General features: G+C 33.8%; 1 protein-coding gene across 1 annotated transcript in view; it reads left to right on the top strand.

The window, feature by feature from the left end:
• Positions 1-5869, top strand: part of LOC107698009 (monocarboxylate transporter 2-like) — a 41889-nt gene that overhangs the window by 34564 nt on the left and 1456 nt on the right. Inside the window, exon 7 of the transcript XR_001635292.1 lies at positions 3025-3033. The gene's annotated coding sequence lies outside the window, so the exon portion shown is untranslated. The remainder of the gene's footprint in view (positions 1-3024; positions 3034-5869) is intronic.

Below are 5869 nucleotides of genomic sequence, written 5' to 3'. Positions count from 1 at the left end.
AAATAAAATAAAAAATAAAAATCAAATAACAATAATGCATAAATAAATAATCAGCACAAACACTTTTTTTTGGCTTATAGATTGCTTCTTATTCACACCAAAAAAAAAATATATATTTTTTTTAATAAAATCGATCAATTAATAATAGATATAATAATATAATATATATAGATAGATATTTATAGATACATATCTCTTGCAAAACTGATATTAATGAAAATGTTTTTTTTCTTCTGTAATGTAGTAACTGTATCCACCAGCAGGGGCAAATTACTGAAACTAACCAGTCTAACCTTTGACCTGCTGGTTGAGGTTAGTCTCCTGACGCCATGGCAACAGCTCAGGATCAGACTGTGACCTTTGACCCCTCGGTCTTCTCTTGATCTGTGCGTCACATTAAAACAAGGTCATCACAACGAGAACAAGCGTTTAATGTCATGCAAACACATGCACAGAAGATCTCTCCCTTAATGTGGCCTCTTTGAGAAACTCCTGCTGCATGAGCGAAAACTAAGCTGGAGTTGTTTGATGAGTGTGTGATGCAGCGGTGTGTGAGGATGTGAGGATCGTGAAACTCAACACTGACGCTGAATCGACTGAAACGTCCCGGCCCCAGGAGGCAGATCTTAATGAAAGCTTGACTTAAATCTCTGGATGAACTCAATCCTAACAGGACGGATGCAAAAATCACGTTCTTTTGTCTTGTTTAACAGTACACATATCTAAACGTTCACGAATCAATATTAAGATATTCAATCTTAGTTTCTTTACAGATTAGCAATTATTTTATATATATATATATTTTGTATAATTGCAGTAATCTACCAGTGGGGTCAGAAAAATACAATTCATTCATTATTTTTCTGACCGTATTGGTGATTATTTGTTCTTCTTTTAAGCAAAATTAATTAATTATTACAATTAATAAAAATGAATTAAAATTAATACAAAATTAATCAACTCGTGTGTTTTTTTTTTAAACCAGAAAACAATTTTTTTTGCATTCAGCAGCTTTTATTTAGCATCTAAATTGTACGGTTTGCTTGCTTCTCAAGTCATTCTGTGCACAGATAAAAGTGACATTTTCCTGCAAATTCATAACTATAATAGAATCAAAATCCTTTCCAGATTATGTTCGCAAACCTTCCTACTTTCCCTCTTTAACCCAAAATACATCAATGAAAGAGTCGATATTAACATGTTTTTATGTACTGTTTTTGTCATTTTCCAGTGCAAATATCTAAACATCCTTAAATCAACATACAAGCAAAATGATTGAATGGCAGCCTTGTTTTCACAAAAATGCATCAAAATGAAGTGAGTTTTTGCTTAAAACAAGAACACAGTGGAGTTAGAAAAATCATCATGTTTTCCCTTTAAATTCAGTTGATTTTCTGACCTCATTAATAGATATTTGTTCTCGTTTTAAGCATAAACGTCATTTAGATTGAGATATTTTGTACTGGAAAACAAGAACATCATTTTTTTTGCATGTTAAGTTGATTTAGCCATTTTGTGCACAATGAAAGTGATATTTTCCAGCAGATTCTTACATCAAAGTTCTGTTTTCTAGATTATATTTCCTCTGTAGTCCCAAATGAATCAATAAAAGTATCAATATTGTCTTTTAAAGGCGTAACTCTTCATTGTATGAGTTATGGAGGAACGTGTCGCAGCATAAAGCCAAACTGAACTGCTGTGGGATCTGTCAGCAAATGATCTGTTAAACTGCGACGCAGAATAGCACGAGAGTGTCATGATGGATTTGACCTGAATCTCAGTCCAAATGAAGCAAACAAGCAGCTGAGTGTGGAGGACGGATGGAGAGCGTGTTATTATACAGGCTCATATTCTGGCTCAGATAAATGCAATTAAAAATTCATGCAGAGACTCATTTGGACTCTTTTAGGTTTTATTTTTCTCCAGGCTGGAGCAAAAAAAAGAAACCGAAGTCCATCGCAAACATTAAACTCACCTGATGGATTCACTTTACGCCTGATGAAAACATACGGATCATAATTACGTAAAACTAACACCACAAAAAAAATAAACATTTTACTTACTTTAAATAAAAGTTAAAATTTACTTGAAATAAAATCTTTAACTAAAATAAAATAAACCTTAAATGTATTTTATGTTTTAGCTTGTTGCAACATTTCTCTGTTTTTAAATTTAGTTTAACTTGATGGAAAAACAAACTGAAATGAAATTAATAAAAATTATACAGACATAAAAATGCAAACATACTAAATAGCTTAAATTAAAACTTTGACTAAAATTACAATAAAAGGAAATTCTAAAATAAAAACTAGATCAAAATATTATTAAAAACGATGTTGTTATTGATATTGTTATTTTAGTAACATTAAAATACTGTTATAGTTTTGTTCATATTTTGAATTAGTTTTTATTTTTTCTGTTTTCATTTTATTTTATGTTCAAGTACTTTGTAGTGTGTTCTTGTTATTTGCATTAGTTCTTTAAAATGTGTTTTTAAATACATTTTTATTCAATTTTAGTACATCAAGTTAAACTAAATGAAAATGAGAATGTTGCCTTAGCAACAAGCTGAAATAAGATTTTTTTTACATTTTATTTTAATTAAAATTATTTCACATAACATTTTTTGTTTGTTTTAGTGTTAGTTAACTATAATAAGTCTACTTGATGCTGAAATAACACTGATCTGGATTCAGTGAATGCGATGAATGAGTTTAATCTCTCCAGATGATCTGGAGTCAAACAAAACTGATTTCAAACTTTATGATACATCAAAACGAATGAGGTGATGAATGTGAATAGAGTGTTTGGCAGCACTCTGGCGTATTGTAAATAAACTTGGAATTTGCATTGCCACATATATAACCGCAAATATGATTTACTGCCATATCTGCAAGTGTTTGTGTCCCTGAAGCCGTGAGTTTGACTTTAATCTGATTATCTTGATGGGGCGCTCAGATTAATTGAGATTATCCTAAATGTCAGACACCATAAGTGCCGGCAAATGTCAATACACAGAGAAAGGTTTCATAGGTACAGATGAAATGTCATGGGCGGGTGATAATATTTCAGCTTTAATTAAGCGCGTATGTGTCTTTCCAGCCTCTGGAGAATCGTATGAGATATTGCAGGAATCACAGTGAACGAGCGGAGTCACATTCAGCTGATGGCAACGGAAAAACACACTCCATGATCTCTAGATTTAACTGCTGAATTGTAGTGTTACATACTGTATGTGTTCATCACCTCTGCAGGTGTCCGTGTCTCATTCGGTCCCCGGGCCCCTGTAAACGCTGTTTGACTGAAGATGTTCCTCCAGGGGCCGAATTAAAGAGCCATCGCACCACTGCTGCTGCTGCCAGTGATACCGGGACATTCATCGGGATCGGCTCTCGTTTCAGGAGACAGACGGAGATCTTCAGTCTGCTAATATTAACAATTAATGTGGCCTGTGAAAGTGAGGTCACCTGATCTCAGGCCGCGCGCTGATCAATATTACAAGCTCGTTAGTGTGTTTCATGTTCTTCCTGCTGCTGCGCTGCATCCTGAGCTGCCATCTTTTCTAATTACTTCTAAAAGGAGGCTGTTATAAATGGCACTAAATGCGATGGTTCTTCCTTCTGCATTTTTGAGATCATTGTCAGTTCTGAAGAAGGAAGAAAACACTTGTGTGAATGGAAAGACGGAGCCGATCCGGCAAACGCCCGAGTGGCTGCCAGATCCGACAGACGAGCTTCCCAGAATCCCCAGCGGACCGGACTCCAGAGGTTGGAGGTTTTGGTTGCTATGTGAACTGCACGGATCCGCATCTCTCAATCTGCCGCGTGCAGCGGAGCGATCATTACACCGCTGGAGCCGTGTTTCCATCAGATCCTCTGCACTTTATTTATTGGACTCAACTAGATTGTGAACAAAATGTGCCTGAGCAAAACTCACCGCCACATCGAGGGTGGTTGCTATGTGGTTGCTAGGTGGCTTGGGCCCATCCTTCAGTGTGTTTCATCTGTTTTGTGGTCCAGCGTGTCTTGAACTTATTTCAGCAGAGATGAACTTTGTTTCTATCTGCAGATGAAATTTCAGGTTTCAGTCCTACATCAGTTCACAGGATAGAGCGACATCATAAATTCTGCATGTAATTATTAAATTTGAATATGGGGTCAACAGTCCTCATTACTGTCTCTGAAATATTAAAAACCTCTTAATATTTCATGGGGTCCCAAATCTAGAGATTAATTAATTTGGTAAAAAATGTTTTTTTTTTGCTATTAATGTTTCATTAACTATGAAAACCCATTTCCAACACATAGGAATGACATAAAAATGGTATAAAATGTAATAATTATGAGATAAAAAAGTCGAAATTATGACAGTCATAATTATGAGATAAAAAGTTGAGACGATGGCATAGAAAGTCATAATTATGAACATATCGAAATTATGAGATAAGTCATAATTATGATATAAAAAGTAAAAATTGTGCCATAGAAAGTCAAAAATTCAACTATTTGATATTTCATAATTATGACATAAAAAGTAACAAATTATAATGGTTCTCCAATAAAATTCACATAATAAAAAGAACTCATAATTATGAAATAAGTTATAGTTTATAACTATAAATAGGTTATAGTTTATAATTAGTTATAATTATGATATAAAAAGTTGAAATTATGAGTTAAAAGGTCATAATTATGACAAAGTTGCTATTATGAGATAATTTATGAGACAAAAAGTCACAATTATGACAAACCTAGTCATAATTATTAAAAGTTGAAATTGTAAAGGTAGATAATCATGATCACAGAAAGTCAAAATTATGAGATATTTCATAATCATGAGATAAAAAGTAAGAATTATGACAATTAATTAGTCATAATTAAGATATAAAAAGTTGAAATTATGAGATAAAAAAATCATAATTATGACAAAGTTGATATTATGAGATAAGTTATAATTATGAGATACAAAGTCAAAATTATGACAAACGTAGTCATAATTATAAAAAGTTGAAATTATGAGGTATATAATCACAAAAAGTCGAAATTATGAGATATTTCATAATCATGAGATAAAAAGTAAAAATTATGACAATTAATTAGTCATAATTAAGATATAAAAAGTTGAAATTATGAGGTATATAATCACAAAAAGTCGAAGTTATAAGAAAAATTCATAATTATGAGATAAAAGTTGAAATTCTGATATACTACATAAGTTACAGATGAGATGCAGCAGAAATACTGTAAGATGTTTCCTCTCCTTTCACTGAAATGAGTGTGATGTTCAGTGGAGTAAGTGCTGTTGTTCCTGTCATTATTCCAGTGGAGGCTGATGGACGCTCCTGCGCAGTATCAGCGTCTCTCTGTCCTGAAGGAGCAGATAAACACAAAGAGAGAGCAGAATTACCTCTGACAAACATCCAGAGACGATGAACTCATCTGTACTAAACAATCCCTGCGGTGCTTAACCAACGTCTCAGCCTTGGCCTCAGAGGAGCGTCTCATCAGGGGCCACTGCATTGTACAAAAAAGTGACTTTTCTTTGAATTTTGGGGAGAAATATGAAATGCTCTGTGAGATTTATCCTCTTACTGTCATGTCATTCTCGTCTGAGGAAGATGATGTCCAGGTTTGTCTCCCAGTTTGACTTGTTTTGTATAAACAAAGAGATGTTTCTCATATGTGCAGCAAGACTTCGTGAATCAGAGACTTCGTTCTGTTTGATTGGTTCTGAGGCACTTAAAGGGTTAGTTCACCCAAAAATGAAAATTAGCCCATGAATTACTCACCCTCAAGGCATCCTAGCTGTATATGACTTTCTTCTTTCAGACGAATCCAGTCGGAGTTATATTAAAAATTGTCCTGGCTCT

This window comes from Sinocyclocheilus anshuiensis, unplaced genomic scaffold (genome assembly GCF_001515605.1).
Source record: "Sinocyclocheilus anshuiensis isolate Anshui unplaced genomic scaffold, SAMN03320099.WGS_v1.1 scaffold2204, whole genome shotgun sequence".
In the NCBI taxonomy this organism is placed as follows: Eukaryota; Metazoa; Chordata; class Actinopteri; order Cypriniformes; family Cyprinidae; genus Sinocyclocheilus; species Sinocyclocheilus anshuiensis.
This window is presented reverse-complemented; position numbering and strand designations above follow the sequence as displayed.